At 46.6% G+C, this 15,351-nt stretch overlaps 4 non-coding genes and 25 pseudogenes across 4 annotated transcripts; 4 read left to right on the top strand and 25 right to left on the bottom strand.

Annotated features, from left to right (window-relative positions):
* The first annotated feature begins 376 nt into the window (after positions 1-376).
* Positions 377-495, top strand: LOC148241381 (5S ribosomal RNA; annotated as a pseudogene).
* A 209-nt stretch (positions 496-704) lies between these two features.
* Positions 705-823, top strand: LOC148241382 (5S ribosomal RNA; annotated as a pseudogene).
* Positions 824-1,383: 560 nt separating this feature from the next.
* On the top strand, positions 1,384-1,502 carry LOC148241383 (5S ribosomal RNA; annotated as a pseudogene).
* Positions 1,503-1,706: 204 nt separating this feature from the next.
* Positions 1,707-1,825, top strand: LOC148241384 (5S ribosomal RNA; annotated as a pseudogene).
* Positions 1,826-2,642: 817 nt separating this feature from the next.
* On the bottom strand, positions 2,643-2,761 carry LOC148241385 (5S ribosomal RNA; annotated as a pseudogene).
* Positions 2,762-2,966: 205 nt separating this feature from the next.
* LOC148241386 (5S ribosomal RNA) lies at positions 2,967-3,085 on the bottom strand (annotated as a pseudogene).
* Positions 3,086-3,644: 559 nt separating this feature from the next.
* On the bottom strand, positions 3,645-3,763 carry LOC148241387 (5S ribosomal RNA; annotated as a pseudogene).
* A 563-nt stretch (positions 3,764-4,326) lies between these two features.
* LOC148241388 (5S ribosomal RNA) lies at positions 4,327-4,445 on the bottom strand. Its single transcript, XR_015814410.1, has one exon. It is a non-coding gene; the product is annotated as a 5S ribosomal RNA (ribosomal RNA).
* A 206-nt stretch (positions 4,446-4,651) lies between these two features.
* On the bottom strand, positions 4,652-4,770 carry LOC148241389 (5S ribosomal RNA; annotated as a pseudogene).
* An 878-nt stretch (positions 4,771-5,648) lies between these two features.
* LOC148241390 (5S ribosomal RNA) lies at positions 5,649-5,767 on the bottom strand (annotated as a pseudogene).
* A 205-nt stretch (positions 5,768-5,972) lies between these two features.
* LOC148241391 (5S ribosomal RNA) lies at positions 5,973-6,089 on the bottom strand (annotated as a pseudogene).
* Positions 6,090-6,652: 563 nt separating this feature from the next.
* On the bottom strand, positions 6,653-6,771 carry LOC148241392 (5S ribosomal RNA; annotated as a pseudogene).
* Positions 6,772-6,978: 207 nt separating this feature from the next.
* Positions 6,979-7,097, bottom strand: LOC148241393 (5S ribosomal RNA; annotated as a pseudogene).
* Positions 7,098-7,301: 204 nt separating this feature from the next.
* Positions 7,302-7,420, bottom strand: LOC148241394 (5S ribosomal RNA). Its single transcript, XR_015815858.1, has one exon. It is a non-coding gene; the product is annotated as a 5S ribosomal RNA (ribosomal RNA).
* Positions 7,421-7,629: 209 nt separating this feature from the next.
* LOC148241395 (5S ribosomal RNA) lies at positions 7,630-7,748 on the bottom strand (annotated as a pseudogene).
* A 203-nt stretch (positions 7,749-7,951) lies between these two features.
* On the bottom strand, positions 7,952-8,069 carry LOC148241396 (5S ribosomal RNA; annotated as a pseudogene).
* A 559-nt stretch (positions 8,070-8,628) lies between these two features.
* On the bottom strand, positions 8,629-8,746 carry LOC148241397 (5S ribosomal RNA; annotated as a pseudogene).
* A 561-nt stretch (positions 8,747-9,307) lies between these two features.
* Positions 9,308-9,426, bottom strand: LOC148241398 (5S ribosomal RNA; annotated as a pseudogene).
* A 205-nt stretch (positions 9,427-9,631) lies between these two features.
* On the bottom strand, positions 9,632-9,750 carry LOC148241399 (5S ribosomal RNA; annotated as a pseudogene).
* A 556-nt stretch (positions 9,751-10,306) lies between these two features.
* Positions 10,307-10,428, bottom strand: LOC148241400 (5S ribosomal RNA; annotated as a pseudogene).
* Positions 10,429-10,663: 235 nt separating this feature from the next.
* LOC148241401 (5S ribosomal RNA) lies at positions 10,664-10,782 on the bottom strand (annotated as a pseudogene).
* Positions 10,783-10,987: 205 nt separating this feature from the next.
* On the bottom strand, positions 10,988-11,106 carry LOC148241402 (5S ribosomal RNA). Its single transcript, XR_015814517.1, has one exon. It is a non-coding gene; the product is annotated as a 5S ribosomal RNA (ribosomal RNA).
* A 206-nt stretch (positions 11,107-11,312) lies between these two features.
* LOC148241403 (5S ribosomal RNA) lies at positions 11,313-11,431 on the bottom strand (annotated as a pseudogene).
* A 205-nt stretch (positions 11,432-11,636) lies between these two features.
* Positions 11,637-11,755, bottom strand: LOC148241404 (5S ribosomal RNA; annotated as a pseudogene).
* Positions 11,756-12,750: 995 nt separating this feature from the next.
* On the bottom strand, positions 12,751-12,869 carry LOC148241405 (5S ribosomal RNA; annotated as a pseudogene).
* A 202-nt stretch (positions 12,870-13,071) lies between these two features.
* On the bottom strand, positions 13,072-13,190 carry LOC148241406 (5S ribosomal RNA; annotated as a pseudogene).
* Positions 13,191-13,753: 563 nt separating this feature from the next.
* Positions 13,754-13,872, bottom strand: LOC148241407 (5S ribosomal RNA; annotated as a pseudogene).
* A 209-nt stretch (positions 13,873-14,081) lies between these two features.
* On the bottom strand, positions 14,082-14,200 carry LOC148241408 (5S ribosomal RNA; annotated as a pseudogene).
* An 883-nt stretch (positions 14,201-15,083) lies between these two features.
* On the bottom strand, positions 15,084-15,202 carry LOC148241409 (5S ribosomal RNA). The gene has a single exon (XR_015814796.1). It is a non-coding gene; the product is annotated as a 5S ribosomal RNA (ribosomal RNA).
* Positions 15,203-15,351: the final 149 nt, after the last annotated feature.

The following is a 15,351-nucleotide window of genomic DNA, read 5'->3' on the forward strand; positions in this document are numbered from 1 at the left end:
ATTTTGAGCACGAAATGAAACAGGTGCGATCAGACCAACACTAATGCAACGGATTCTATCAGAACTCCGTAGGTAAGGGTGTTTGGGCGAGAGTAGTACTAGCATGGGTTACCTCCTGCGATGTCCTTATATTTCAACCATTTTCTTCTGAAGTCCTCGTGTTGCACCCATTTTTTTTGCAGACGATTCTTTCGACGTTACGCGCGACTTGAATTATGGTCCTCAGGTTTAATCGCAAATGTGAGTCACGGCGCCGTGGCATTTTACTTGATATTAGAACGAGAACGGGAGGTGCAATGCGCACGCACAAGGAAACAAATGACGGGAGGGGGAAGAAAGGGGAATGCGTGTATGTATTTGCAGCGCGAAATTTAACAGGTGCGATCATACAAGCACAAATGCGCCGGATCCCATCAGAACTCCGCAGTTAAGTGTGCTTTGGCGAAAGTAGTACAATGATGGGTTACCTCGTGGGAACTTCTCGTGTTGCACCCATTTTCTTTTTTTCAGATGTTCCGTTCGACGTTACGCTCGACTTTAATTTTGGTCCGCAGATTTATTCGAAAATGTGAGTCACGGCGTTGTGGCATTTTACTTGATATTTGAACGAGAACGAGAGGTGCAGTGTGCACGCACAAGGAAACAAATGACGGGAGGGGGAAGAAAGGAGAAGGAGTTTATGTATTTGCAGCGCAAAATTAAACAAGTGCGATCATACCAGCACTAATTCACCGGATCCCATTAGAACTCCGCAGTTAAGTGTGCTTGGGCGAGAGTAGTACTCAGATGGGTGACCTCTTGGGAAGTCCTCGTGCCGCACTAATTTTTTTTTCAGACGGGTCGTTCGACGTTACGCGCGACTGGAACTAGGGTCCACTGGTTTATACGCAAATGTGAGTCAAGAAACAGGGGATTTCAAATGATATTAGAACGAGAAAGAGAGATGCAGAGTGCACGCACAAGGAAACAAATGACGGGAGGGGGGATGGAGGGAGAAAAAGTGTATGTATTTGCAGCGTAGAATGAAACAGGAGCAATCATACCAGCACCAATGCAACGGATTCTATCAGAACTCCGCAAGTTAAAGGTGCTTGGGCGAGAGTAGCACTAGGATGGGTGACTTCCTGCGAAGTCTTTATATTTCACCCATTTTCTTAGGAAGTCCTCGTGTTGTACCTATTTTTTTGCAGATGATTCTTTCGACGATACGCGCGACTTGAATTATGGTCCAAGGTTTATTCGCAAATGTGAGTCACGGCACCGTAGCATTTTACTTGACATTAGAACGAGCACGGGAGGTGCAGCGCGCACGCACAAGGAAACAAATGACGGGAGGGGGAAGAAAGGAGAAGGAGTTTATGTATTTGCAGCGCGAAATTAAACGGGTGCGATCATACCAGAACTAATGCACCGGATCTCATCAGAACTCCGCAGTTAAGTGAGTTTGGGCGAGAGTAGTACTCGGATGGGTGACCTCCTGGGAAGTCCTCGTGTCGCACCAATTTTATTTCAAACGGGTCATTCGACATTACGCCCGACTGGAACTAGGGTCCGCTGGTTTATACGCAAATGTGAGTCAAGAATCAGGGGCATTTTAATCGATATTAGAACGAGAAGGAAAGGTGCAGTGTGAACGCACAAGGAAACAAATGATGGGAGGGGGGGAGGGAAGAAGGAGTGTATGTATTTTCAGCACGAAATTTAACAGGTGCGTTCACACCAGCACAAAAGCACCGGATCCCATCAGAACTCCGCAGTTAAGTGTGCTTTGGCGAAAGTAGTACAATGATGGGTTACCTCCTGGGAAGTTCTCGTGTTGCACCCATTTTTTTTTTCAGATGTGCCGTTCGACGTTACACGCGACTTGAATTATGGTCCTCAGGTTTATTCGCAAATGTGAGTCACGGCGCCGTGGCATTTTACTTTATATTAGAACGAGAACGGGAGGTGCAGTGCGCACGCACAAGGAAACAAATGACGGGAGGGGGAAGAAAGGGGAATGAGTTTATGTATTTGCAGGGCGAAATTAAGCAGTTGCGATCATACCAGCACTAATGCATTAGTGCTGGTATGATGCCACTTGTTTAATTTTGCGCTTCAAATACATACGCTCCTTCTCTTTTCTTCCTCCTCTCGTCATTTGTTTCCTTGTGCGTGCGCACTGCACCTCCCGTACTCGTTCTAATATCAAGTAAAATGCCACGGCGCCGTGACTCACATTTGCGAAAAAGCCTGCGGACCATAAATCAAGTCGCGCGTAACGTCAAAAGAATCATCTGCAAAAAGATGGGTGCAACACGACGACCTCCCAAGAAAATGGGTGAAATATAAGGACTTCGCAGGAGGTCACCCATCCGAGTACTTTTCTCGCCCAAGCACCCTTAACTGCGGAGTTCTGATAGAATCCGTTGCATTAGTGCTGGTATGATCCCTCATGTTTCATTCTGCACTGCAAATACATGCACTCTTTCTCCTCCCATCCCCCCTCCCGTCATTTGTTTCCTTGTGCGTGTACTCTGCATCTCTCTTTCTCGCTCTAATATCAAGTAATATGCCTCGGCACCGTGACTCACCTTTGCAAATGAACCAACGGTTTATAATTCCATTCGCGCGTAACGTCAAACAATCCATCCGAAAAAAAATAGGTACAACACGAGGGCTTCCCAAGTGGTCACCCATCCGAGTACTACTCTCGCCCAAGCACACTTAACTGCGGAGTTCTGATGGGATCCAGGGCTTTAGTGCTGGTACGATCGCACCTGTTTAATTTTGGGCTGTAAATACATATACTCCTTCTCCTTTCTTCCCCCTCCCGTCATTTGTATCCTTGTGCGTTAACACTTCACATCTCATTCTCGTTCTAATATCGATTAAAATGCCCCTGCTTATTGACTCACATTTGCGTATAAACCAGTGGACCATAGTTCCAGACGCGCGTAACGTCTAACGACCCGTCTGAAAAAAAATTGGTGCGACACGAGGTCTTCCCAAGAGGTCACCCATCCGAGTACTAATCTCGCCCAAGCACACTTAACTACGGAGTTCTGATGGGATCCGATGCAATAATGCTACTATGATAGCACCCGTTTAATTTTGCGCTACAAATACATAAACTCATTCCCCTTTCTTCCCCCTCCCGTCATTTGTTTCCTTGTGCGTGCGCACTGCACCTCCCGTTCTCGTTCTAATATCAAGTAAAATGTCACGGCGCCGTGACTCACATTTGCGAATAAACCTGAGGACCATAATTCAAGTCGCGCGTAACGTCGAAAGAATCATCTGCAAAAAGATGGGTGCAACACGAGGACCTCCCAAGAAAATGGGTGAAATATAAGGACTTCGCAGGAGGTAACCCATGCTAGTACTACTCTCGCCCAAGCACCCTTACCTACGGAGTTCTGATAGAATCCGTTGCATTAGTGCTGGTATGATCGTACCTGTTTCATTTCGTGCTGAAAATACATACACTCCTTCTCCTTCCCTCCCCCTCCCATCAATTGTTTCCTTGTGCGTTCACACTGCACCTCTCCTTCTCGTTCTAATATCAATTAAAATGCCCATGCTTCTTGACTCACATTTGCGTATAAACCAGCAGACCCTAGTTCCAGTCCCGCGTAACATCGAACGACCCGTCTGAAAAAAAAATGGTGCGACACAAGGACTTCCCAGGAGGTCACCCATCCGAGTACTACTCTCACCCAAGCACACTTAACTGCGTTGTTCTGACGGGATCCGGTGCATTACTGCTGGTATGATCGCACCTGTTTAATTCTGCGCTGCAAATACATAAACTCCTTCTCCTTTCTTCCCCCTCACGTCATTTGTTTCCTTGTGCGTGCGCACTGCACCTCCCGTGCTCGTTCTAATATAAAGTAAAATACTACGGTTCCGTGACTCACATTTGCGAATAAACCTGAGGACCATAATTCAAGTCGCGTGTATCATCGAAAGAATCATCTGGAAAAAAATGGGTGCAACACGAGAACTTCCTAAGAAAATGGGTGAAATATAAGGACTTCTCAAGAGGTCACCCATCCTAGTGCTACTCTCGCCCAAACACCCTTAACTTCCGGAGTTCTGATAGAATCTGTTGCATTGGTGCTGGTATGATTACTCATGTTTCATTCTGCGGTGCAAATACATACACTTTTTCTCCCTCCATCCCCCCTCCCGTCATTTGTTTCCTTGTGCGTGCACTCTGCATCTCTCCTTCTAGTTCTAATATCGATTAAAATGCCCCTGCTTCTTGACTCACATTTGCGTATAAACCAGTGGACCCTAGTTCCAGTCGCGCCTAACATCGAACGACCCGTTTGGAAAAAAAAATTAGTGCGACACGAGGACTTCCCAGGAGGTCACCCATCTGAGTACTACTCTCGCCCAAGCACACTTAACTGCGGAGTTCTGATGGGATCCGGTGCATTAGTGCTGGCATGATCGCACCTATTTAATATTGCGCTGCAAATACATAAACTCCTCCTTTCTTCCCCCTCCCGTCATTTGTTTCCTTGTGCGTGCGCACTGCACCTCTCGTTCATATTCAAATATCAAGTAAAATTGCACGGCGCCGTGACTCACATTTGCGAATAAATCTGCGGACCATAATTAAAGTCGCGCGTAACGTCGAACGGCACATCTGAAAAAAAGAAAATGGGTGCAACACGAGAACTTCCCAGGAGGTAACCCATTATTGTACTACTTTCGTCAAAGCACACTTAACTGCGGAGTTCTGATGGGATCCGATGCATTTGTGCGGGCGTGAGCGCACCTGTTTAATTTCGGGATGAAAATACATACACTCCTTCTTCCCTCCCCCCTCCCGTCATTTGTTTCCTTGTGCGTTCACACTGCACCTCTCATTCTCGTTCTAATATCGATTAAAATGCCCCTGATTCTTGACTCACATTTGCGTATAAACCAGCGGACCATAGTTCAAGTCGCACGTAACGTCGAACAACCCATCTGAAAAAAAATTTTTGCGATACGAGGACTTCCCAAGAGGTCACCCATCCGAGTACTACTCTCGCCCAAGCACACTTAACTGCAAAGTTATGATAGGATCCAGTGCATTAGTGCTGGTATGATGCCACTTGTTTAATTTTGCGCTTCAAATACATACGCTCCTTCTCTTTTCTTCCTCCTCCCGTCATTTGTTTCCTTGTGCGTGCGCACTGCACCTCCCGTACTCGTTCTAATATCAAGTAAAATGCCACGGTGCCGTGACTCACATTGGCGAAAAAACCTGCGGACCATAAATCAAGTCGCGCGTAACGTCGTAAGAATCATCTGCAAAAAGATGGGTGCAACACGAGGACCTCCAAAGAAAATGGGTGAAAAAGGACTTCGCAGGAGGTCACCCATCCGAGTACTTTTCTCGCCCAAGCACCCTTAACTGCGGAGTTATGATAGAATCCGTTGCATTAGTACTGGTATGATCCCTCATGTTTCATTCTGCACTGCAAATACATACACTATTTCTCCTCCCATCCCCCCTCCCCTCATTTGTTTCCTTGTGCGTGCACTCTGCATCTCTCTTTCTCGTTCTAATATCAAGTAATATGCCCCGGCACCGTGACTCACCTTTGCAAATGAACCAGCGGTTTATAATTTCATTCGCGCGTAACGTCGAACAACCCATCCGAAAAAAATAGGTGCAACACGAGGGCTTCCCAAGTTGTCACCCATCCGAGTACTACTCTCGCCCAAGCACACTTAAGTGCGGAGTTCTGATGGGATCCGGGGCTTTAGTGCTGGTATGATCGCACCTGTTTAATTTCGCGATGCAAATACATACACTCCTTCTCCTTTCTTCCCCCTCCGGTCATTTGTTTCCTTGTGTGTTCACATTTCACCTCTTTTTCTCGTTCTAATATCGATTAAAATGCCCCTGCTTCTTGACTCACATTTGCGTATAAACCAGCGGACCCTAGTTCCAGTCGCGCGTAACGTCGAACGACCCGTCTGAAAAAAAATTGGTGCGACAAGGACTTCCCAAGAGGTCACCCATCCGAGTACTACTCTCGCCCAAGCACACTTAACTACGGAGTTCTGATGGGATCCGGTGCATTACTGCTGGAATGATTGCACCTGTTTAATTTCCCGCTGCAAATACATAAACTCATTCCCCTTTCGTCCCCCTCTCGTCATTTGTTTCCTTGTGCATGCGCACTGCAGCTCCCGTTCTCGTTCTAATATCAAGTAAAATGCTACAGCGCCGTGACTCACATTTGCGAATAAACCTGAGGACCATAATTCAAGTCGCGTGTAACGTCAAAAGAATCATCTGCAAAAAAATGGGTGCAACACGAGGACTTCCTAAGAAAATGGGTGAAATATAAGGACTTCGCAGGAGGTCACCCATCCTAGTGCTACTCTCGCCCAAGCACCCTTAACTTGCGGAGTTCTGATAGAATCCGTTGCATTGGTGCTCGTATGATTGCTCATGTTTCATTTTGCGCTGCAAATACATACACTTTTTCTCCCTCCATCCCCCCTCCCGTCATTTGTTTCCTTGTGCGTGCACTCTGCATCTCTCCTTCTCGTTCTAATATCGATTAAAATGCCCCTGCTTCTTGACTCACATTTGCGTATAAACCAGTGGACCCTAGTTCCAGTCACGCGTAACGTTGAACGACCCGTCTGAAAAAACAAATTAGTGCGACATGAGGACTTCCCAAGAGGTCACCCATCCGAGTACCACTCTCGCCCATGCACACTTAACTGTGGAGTTCTGATGGGATCCGGTGCATTAGTGCTGGTTTGATCGCACCCGTTTAAGTTTGCGCTGCAAATACATAAACTACATCTCTGTTCTTCCCCCTCCCGTCATTTGTTTCCTTGTGCGTGCGCACTGCATCTCTCGTTCTCGTTCAAATATCAAGTAAAATGCCACAGCGTCATGACTCACATTTGCGAATAAATCTGCGAACCATAATTAAAGTCGCGCGTAACGTTAAACGGCACATCTGAAAAAAAAAATGGGTGCAACATGAGAACTTCCCAGGAGGTAACCCATCATTGTACTACTTTCGTCAAAGCACACTTAACTGCGGAGTTCTGATGGGATCCGGTGCATTTGTGCTGGCGTTAGCGCACCTGCTTAATTTCGGGATGAAAATACATACACTCCTTCTTCCCTCCCCCCCTCCCATCATTTGTTTCCTTGTGCATTCATACTGCACCTCATCTTCTCGCTCTAATATCGATTAAAATGCCCCAGATTCTTGACTCACATTTGCGTATAAACCAGCGGATTATAGTTCCAGTCGCGCGTAACGTCGAACGACCCGTCTGAAAAAAAATTGGTGCGACACGAGGACTTCCCAAGAGGTCACCCATCCGAGTACTACTCTCGCCCAAGCACACTTAACTGCGGAGTTCTGATGGGATCCGGTGCATTAGTGCTGGTATGACCGCACCCGTTTAATTCCGTGCTGCAAATACATAAACTCCTCCTCCTTTCTTCCTCCTCCCGTCATTTGTTTCCTTGTGCGTGCGCACTGCACCTCTCGTTCTCGTTCAAAAATCAAGTAAAATACCACGGCGCCGTGACTCACATTTGCAAATAAATCTGCGGACCATAATTAAAGTCGCGTGTAACGTCGAACGGCACATCTGGAAAAAAGAAAATGGGTGCAACACGAGAACTTCCGAGGAGGTAACCCATCATTGTACTACTTTCGCCAAAGCACACTTAACTGCAGAGTTCTGATGGGATCCGGTGCATTTGTGCTGGTGTGACCCCACCTGTTTAATTTCGTGCTGAATATACATACACTCCTTCTTCCCTCCCCCCTCCCATCATTTGTTTCCTTGTGCGTTCACACTACACCTCTCCTTCTTGTTCTAATATCGATTAAAATGCCCCTGATTCTTGACTCACATTTGCGTATAAACCAGCGGACCATAGTTCCAGTCGCGCCTAACGTCGAACGACCCATCTGGAAAAAAATTTTTGCGATACGAGGACTTCCCACGAGGTCACCCATCCGAGTACTACTCTCGCCCAAGCACACTTAACTGCAGAGTTCTGATGGGATCCAGTGCAGTAGTGCTGGTATGATGCCACTTGTTTAATTTTACGCTTCAATTACATACACTCATTCTCGTTTCTTCCTCATCCCGTCATTTGTTTCCTTGTGCGTGCGCACTGCACCTCTTGTACTCGTTCTAATATTAAGTAAAATGCCACGGCGCCGTGACTCACATTTGCGAATAAACCTGCGGACCATAAATCAAGTCGCGCATAACGTCGAAGGAATCATCTGCAAAAAGACGGGTGCAACACGAAGACCTCCCAAGAAAATGGGTGAAATATAAGGACTTCGCAGGAGGTAACCCATGCGAGTACTACTCTCGCCCAAGCACCCTTACCTACGGAGTTCTGATAGAATCCATTGCATTAGTGTGGTATGATCGCACCTGTTTCATTTCGCGCTGAAAATACATACACTCCTTCTCCTTCCCTCCCCCTCCCATCAATTGTTTCCTTGTGCGTTAACACTGCACCTCTCCTTCTCGTTCTAATATCGATTAAAATGCCCCTGCTTCTTGACTCACATTTGCGTATAAACCAGTGGACCATAGTTCCAGTCGCCCGTAACGTCGAACGACCAATCTGAAAAAAAATTGTTGCGATACGAGGACTTCCCAAGAGGTCACCCATCCGAGTACTACTCTCGCCCAAGCACACTTAACTGCAGAGTTCTGATGGGATCCAGTGCATTAATGCTGGTATGATGCCACTTGTTTAATTTTGTGCTTCAAATACATACACTCCTTCTCTTTTCTTCCTCCTCCCGCCATTTGTTTCCATGTGCGTGCGCACTGCACCTCCCGTACTCGTTCTAATGTCAAGTAAAATGCCACGACGCCGTGACTCACATTTGCGAATAAACCTGCGAACCGTAAATCAAGTCGCGCGTAACGTCAAAAGAATCATCTGCAAAAAGATGGGTGCAACACGAGGACCTCCCAAGAAAATGGGTGAAATATAAGGACTTCGCAGGAGGTCACCCATTCGAGTACTTTTCTCGCCCAAGCACCCTTAACTGCAGAGTTCTGATAGAATCCGTTCCGTTAGTGCTGGTATGATCCATCATGTTTCATTCTGCACTGCAAATACATACACTCTTTCTCCTCCCATCCCCCCTCCCGTCATTTGTTTCCTTGTGCGTGCACTCTGCATCTCTCTTTCTCGTTCTAATATCAAGTAATATGACCCGGCACTGTGACTCACCTTTGCAAATGAACCAGCGGTTCATAATTCCATTCGCGCGTAACGTCGAACAACCCATCCGAAAAAAAATAGGTGCAACACGAGGGCTTCCCAGGTGGTCACCCATCCGAGTAGTACTCTCGCCCAAGCACACTTAACTGCGGAGTTCTGATGGAATCCGGGGCTTTAGTGCTGGTGTGATCGCATAAGATTATTTTTGCGCTGCAAATACATACACTCCTTCTCCTTTCTTCCCCCTCCCGTCATTTGTTTCCTTGTGCGTGCACTCTGCATCTCTCCTTCTCGTTCTAATATCGATTAAAATGCCCCTGGTTCTTGACTCACATTTGCGTATAAACCAGCGGACCCTAGTTACAGTCACGCGTAACGTCGAACGACCCGTCTGAAAAAAAATTAGTGCGACACGAGGACTTCCCAGGAGGTCACCCATTCGAGTACTAATCTCGCCCAAGCACACTTAACTGCGGAGTTCTGATAGGATCTGGTGCATTAGTGTTGGTATGATCGCACCCATTTAATTCTGCGCTGCAAATACATAAACTCATTCTCCTTTCTTCCCCCTCCCGTCATTTGTTTCCTTGTGCGTGCGCACTGCACCTCCCGTGCTCGTTCTAATATCAAGTAAAATGCTACGGTGCCGTGACTCACATTTGTGAATAAACTTGAGGACCATAATTAAAGTCGCGCGTATCGTCGAAAGAATCATCTGCAAAAAAATGGGTGCAACACGAGGACTTCCTAAGAAAATGGGTGAAATATAAGGACTTCGCAGAAGGTAACCCATGCTAGAACTACTCTCGCCCAAACACCCTTACCTACGAAGTTTTAATAGAATCCGTTGCATTAGTGCTGGTATGATCGCACCTGTTTCATTTCGTGCTGAAAATACATACACTCCTTCTCCTTCCCTCCCCCTCCCATCAATTGTTTCTTTGTGCGTTCACACTGCACCTCTGCTTCTCGTTCTAATATCGATTAAAATGCCCCTGCTTCTTGACTCACATTTGCGTATAAACCAGCGGACCCTCGTTCCAGTCGCGCGAAACGTCGAACGACCCGTCTGAAAAAAAATTGGTGCGAAACGAGGACTTCCCAGGAGGCCACCCATCTGAGTACTACTCTCGCCCAAGCACACTTAACTGTAGAGTTCTGATGGGATCCAGTGCATTAGTGCTGGTATGATGCCATTTGTTTAATTTTGCACTTCAAATACATACACTCCTTCTCTTTTCTTCCTCATCCCGTCATTTGTTTCCTGGTGCGTGCGCACTGCACCTCCCGTACTCGTTCTAATATCAAGTAAAATGCCACGTCGCCATGACTCACATTTGCGAATAAACCTGCGGACCATAAATCAAGTCGCGCGTAACGTCGAAAGAATCATCTGAAAAAAGATGGGTGCAACACGAGGACCTCCCAAGTAAATGGGTGAAATATAAAGACTTCGCAGGAGGTCACCCATCCGAGTACTTTTCTCTCCCAAGCACCCTTAACTGCGGAGTTCTGATAGAATCCGTTGTATTAGTGCTGGTATGATCCCTCATATTTCATTCTGCACTGTAAATACATACACTCTTTCTCCTTCCATCCCCCTCCCGTCATTTGTTTGCTTGTGCGTGCACTCTGCATCTCTCTTTCTCGTTCTAATATCAAGTAATATGCCCCGGCACCGTGACTCACCTTTGCAAATGAACCAGCGGATTATAATTCCATTTGCGCGTAACGTCGAACAACCCATCCGAAAAAAAATAGGTGCAACACGAGGGCTTCCCAAATGGTCACCCATCCAAGTACTACCCTCGCCCAAGAACACTTAACTGCGGAGTTCTGATGGGATCCGGAGTTTTAGTGCTGGTATGATCGCACATGTTTAATTTCGCGCTACAAATACATACACTCCTTCTCCTTTCTTCCCCATCCGGTCATTTGTTTCCTTGTGCGTTCACACTTTACCTCTCATTCTAGTTCTAATATCGATTAAAATGCCCCTGATTCTTGACTCAAATTTGCGTATAAACCAACGGACCCTAGTTCCAGACGCGCGTAACGTCGAACGACCCGTCTGAAAAAAAAATTGGTGCGACACGAGGACTTCCCAGGAGGTCATCCATCCGAGTACTAATCTCACCCAAGCACACTTAACTGCAGAGTTCTGATGGGATCCGGGGCTTTAGTGCTGGTATGATCGCACCTGTTTAGTTTCGCGCTACAAATACATACACTCCTTCTCCTTTCTTCCCCCTCCCGTCATTTGTTTCCTTGTGCGTTCACACTTCACCTCTCATTCTCGTTCTAATATCGATTAAAATGCCTTTGCTTCTTGACTCACATTTGCGTATAAACTAGCGGACCCTAGTTCCAGTCGCGCGTAACTTCGAACGACCTGTCTAAAAAAAAATTGGTGCGACACGAGGACTTTCCAGGAGGTCACCCATCCGAGTACTACTCTCGCCCAAGCACACTTAACTGCGGAGTCCTGATGGGATCTGGTGCATTAGTGCTGGTATGATCGCACCTGTTTAATTCTGCGCTGCAAATACATAAACTCCTTCTCCTTTCTTCCCCCTCCCGTCATTTGTTTCCTTGTGCGTGCGCATTGCACCTCCCGTGCTCGTTCTAATATCAAGTAAAATGCTACGGTTCCGTGACTCACATTTGCGAATAAACCTGAGGACCATAATTCAAGTCGTGCGTAACGTCGAAAGAATCATCTGCAAAAAAATGGGTGCAACACGAGGACTTTCTAAGAAAATAGGGGAAATATAAGGACTTCGCATGAGGTCACCCATCCGAGTGCTACTCTCGCCTAAGCACCCTTAACTTGCAGAGTTCTGATAGAATCCGTTGTATTGGTGCTGGTTTGATCGCTCATGTTTCATTCTGCGCTGCAAATACATACACTCTTTCTCCCTCCATCCCCTCTCCCGTCATTTGTTTCCTTGTGCGTGCACTCTGCATCTCTCCTTCTCGTTCTAATATCAAGTAAAATGCCCTAGCATCGTGACTCACCTTTGCGAATGAACCAGCGGTTTATAATTGCATTCGCGCGTAACATCGAGCGACCCATCCAAAAAAAAATGGGTCCAACACGAGGACTTCCCAGGAGGTCACCATAAATCAAGTCGCGCGTAACGTCGAAAGAATCATCTGCAATAAGATGGGTGCAACAAGAGGACCTCCCAAGAAAATGGGTGAAATATAAGGACTTCGTAGGAGGTCACCCATCCGAGTACTTTTCTTGCCCAAGCACCCTTAATTGCGGAGTTCTGATAGAATCCTATGCATTAGTGCTGGTATGATCCCTCATGTTTAATTCTGCACTGCAAATACATACACTCTTTCTCCTCCCATCCCCCCTCCCGTCATTTGTTTCCTTGTGCGTGCACTCTGCATCTCTCTTTCTCGTTCTAATATCAAATAATATGCCCCGGCACTGTGACTCACCTTTGCAAATGAACCAGCGGTTTATAATTCCATTCGCGCGTAACGTCGAACAACCCATCCGAAAAAAATAGGTGCAACACGAGGGCTTCACAAGTCGTCACCCATCCGAGTACTACTCTCGCCCAAGCACATTTAACTGCGGAGTTCTGATGGGATCCGGGGCTTTAGTGCTGGTATGATCGCACCTGTTTAATTTCGCGCTGTAAATACATACACTCCTCCTTTCTTCCCCCTCCGGTCATTTGTTTCCTTGTGCGTTCACACTTCACCTCTCATTCTCATTCTAATATCGATTAAAATGCCCCTGCTTCTTGACTCACATTTGCGTATAAACCAGCGGACCCTAATTCCAGTCGCGCGTAACGTCGAACGACCCGTCTGAAAAAAAATTGGTGCGACACGAGGACTTCCAAAGAGGTCACCCATCCGAGTACTACTTTCGCCCAAGCACACTTAACTGCGGAGTTTTGATGGGATCCGGTGCATTAGTGCTGGAATGATCGCACCTGTTTAATTTCGCGCTGCGAATACATAAACTCATTCCCCTTTCGTCCCCCTCCCGTCATTTGTTTCCTTGTGCGTGCGCACTGTAGCTCCAGTTCTCGTTCTAATATCAAGTAAAATGCTACAGCGCCGTGACTCACATTTGCGAATAAACCTGAGGACAATAATTCAAGTCGCGCGTAACGTCGAAAGAGTCATCTGCAAAAAAATGGGTGCAACACGAGGACTTTATAAGAAAATGGGTTAAATATAAAGACTTCGCAGGAGGTCACCCATCCTAGTGCTACTCTCGCCCAAGCACCCTTAACTTGCGGAGTTCTGATAGAATCCGTTGCATTGGTGCTGGTATGATTGCTCATGTTTCATTCTGCGCTGCAAATACATACACTTTTTCTCCCTCCATCCCCCCTCCCGTCATTTGTTTCCTTGTGCGTGCACTCTGCATCTCTCCTTCTCGTTCTAATATCGATTAAAATGCCCCTGTTTCTTGACTCACATTTGCGTATAAACCAGTGGACCCTAGTTCCAGTCGCGCGTAACGTCGAACGACCCGTCTGAAAAAAAAAATTAGTGCGACACGAGGACTTCCCCGGATTTCACCCATCCGAGTACGACTCTCGCCCAAGCACACTTAACTGCGGAGTTCTGATGGGATCCGGTGCATTAGTGCTGGTATGATCGCACCTGTTTAATTTCGCGCTGCAAATACATAAACTACTTCTCCTTTCTTCTCCCTCCCGTCATCTGTTTCCTTGTGCGTGCGCACTGCACCTCTTGTTCTCGTTCAAATATCAAGTAAAATGCCACAGTGCCGTGACTCACATTTGCGAATAAATCTGCGGACCATAGTTAAAGTCGCGCGTAACGTCGAACGACACATCTGAAAAAAAGAAAATGGGTACAACACGAGAACTTCCCAGGAGGTAACCCATCATTGTACTACTTTCGTCAAAGCACACTTAACTGTGGAGTTCTGATGGGATCCGGTGCATTTGTGCTGGTGTGACCGCACCTGTTTAATTTCGTGCTGAAAATACATGCACTCCTTCTTCCCTCCCCCCCTCCCGTCATTTGTTTCCTTGTGCGTTCACACTGCACCTCTCCTTCTCGTTCTAATATCGATTAAAATGCCCCTGATTCTTGACTCACATTTGCGTATAAACAAGCGGACCATAGTTACAGTCATGCGTAACGTCGAACGACCCATCTAAAAAAAAATTGTTGCGATACGAGGACTTCCCAAGAGGTCACCCATCCGAGTGCTATTCTCTCCCAAGCACACTTAACTGCAGAGTTCTGGTGGGATCCAGTGCATTAGTACTGGTATGATGCCACTTGTTTAATTTTGCGCTTCAAATACATACAGTCCTTCTCTTTTCTTCCTCATCCCGTCATTTGTTTCCTTGTTTGTGCGCACTGCACATCCCGTACTCGTTCTAATATCAAGTAAAATGCCACGGTGCCGTGACTCACATTTGCGAATAAACCTACGGACCATAAATCAAGTCGCGCGTAACTTCGAAAGAATCATCTGCAAAAAGACAGGTGCAACACGAGGACCTCCCAAGAAAATGGGTGAAATATAACGACTTCACAGGAGGTCACCCATCCGAGTACTTTTCTCGCCCAAGCACCCTTAACTGCGGAGTTCTGATAGAATCCGTTGCATTAGTGCTGGTATGATCCCTCATGTTTCATTCTGCACTGCAAATACATACACTCTTTCTTCTTCCATCCCCCCTCCCGTCATTTGTTTCCTTGTGCGTGCACTCTGCATCTCTCTTTCTCGTTCTAATATCAAGTAATATACCCCGGCACCGTGACTCACCTTTGTAAATGAACCAGCGGTTTATAATTCCATTCGCGTGTAATGTCGAACAACCCATCCGAAAAAAATTAGGTGCAACACGAGGGCTTCCCAAGTGGTCACCCATCCGAGTACTACCCTCGCCCATGCACACTTAACTGCGGAGTTCTGATGGGATCCGGAGCTTTAGTGCTTGTATGATCGCACCTGTTTAATTTTGCGCTGCAAATACATACACTCCTTCTCCTTTCTTCACCCTCCTGTCATTTGTTTCCTTGTGCGTTCACACTTCACCTCTCATTCTCGTTCTAATATCGATTAAAATGCCCCTGCTTCTTGACTCACATTTGCGTATAAA

Source organism: Carica papaya, chromosome 8, assembly GCF_054855325.1.
Source record: "Carica papaya isolate Zhongbai chromosome 8, ASM5485532v1, whole genome shotgun sequence".
Taxonomy (NCBI): Eukaryota; Viridiplantae; Streptophyta; class Magnoliopsida; order Brassicales; family Caricaceae; genus Carica; species Carica papaya.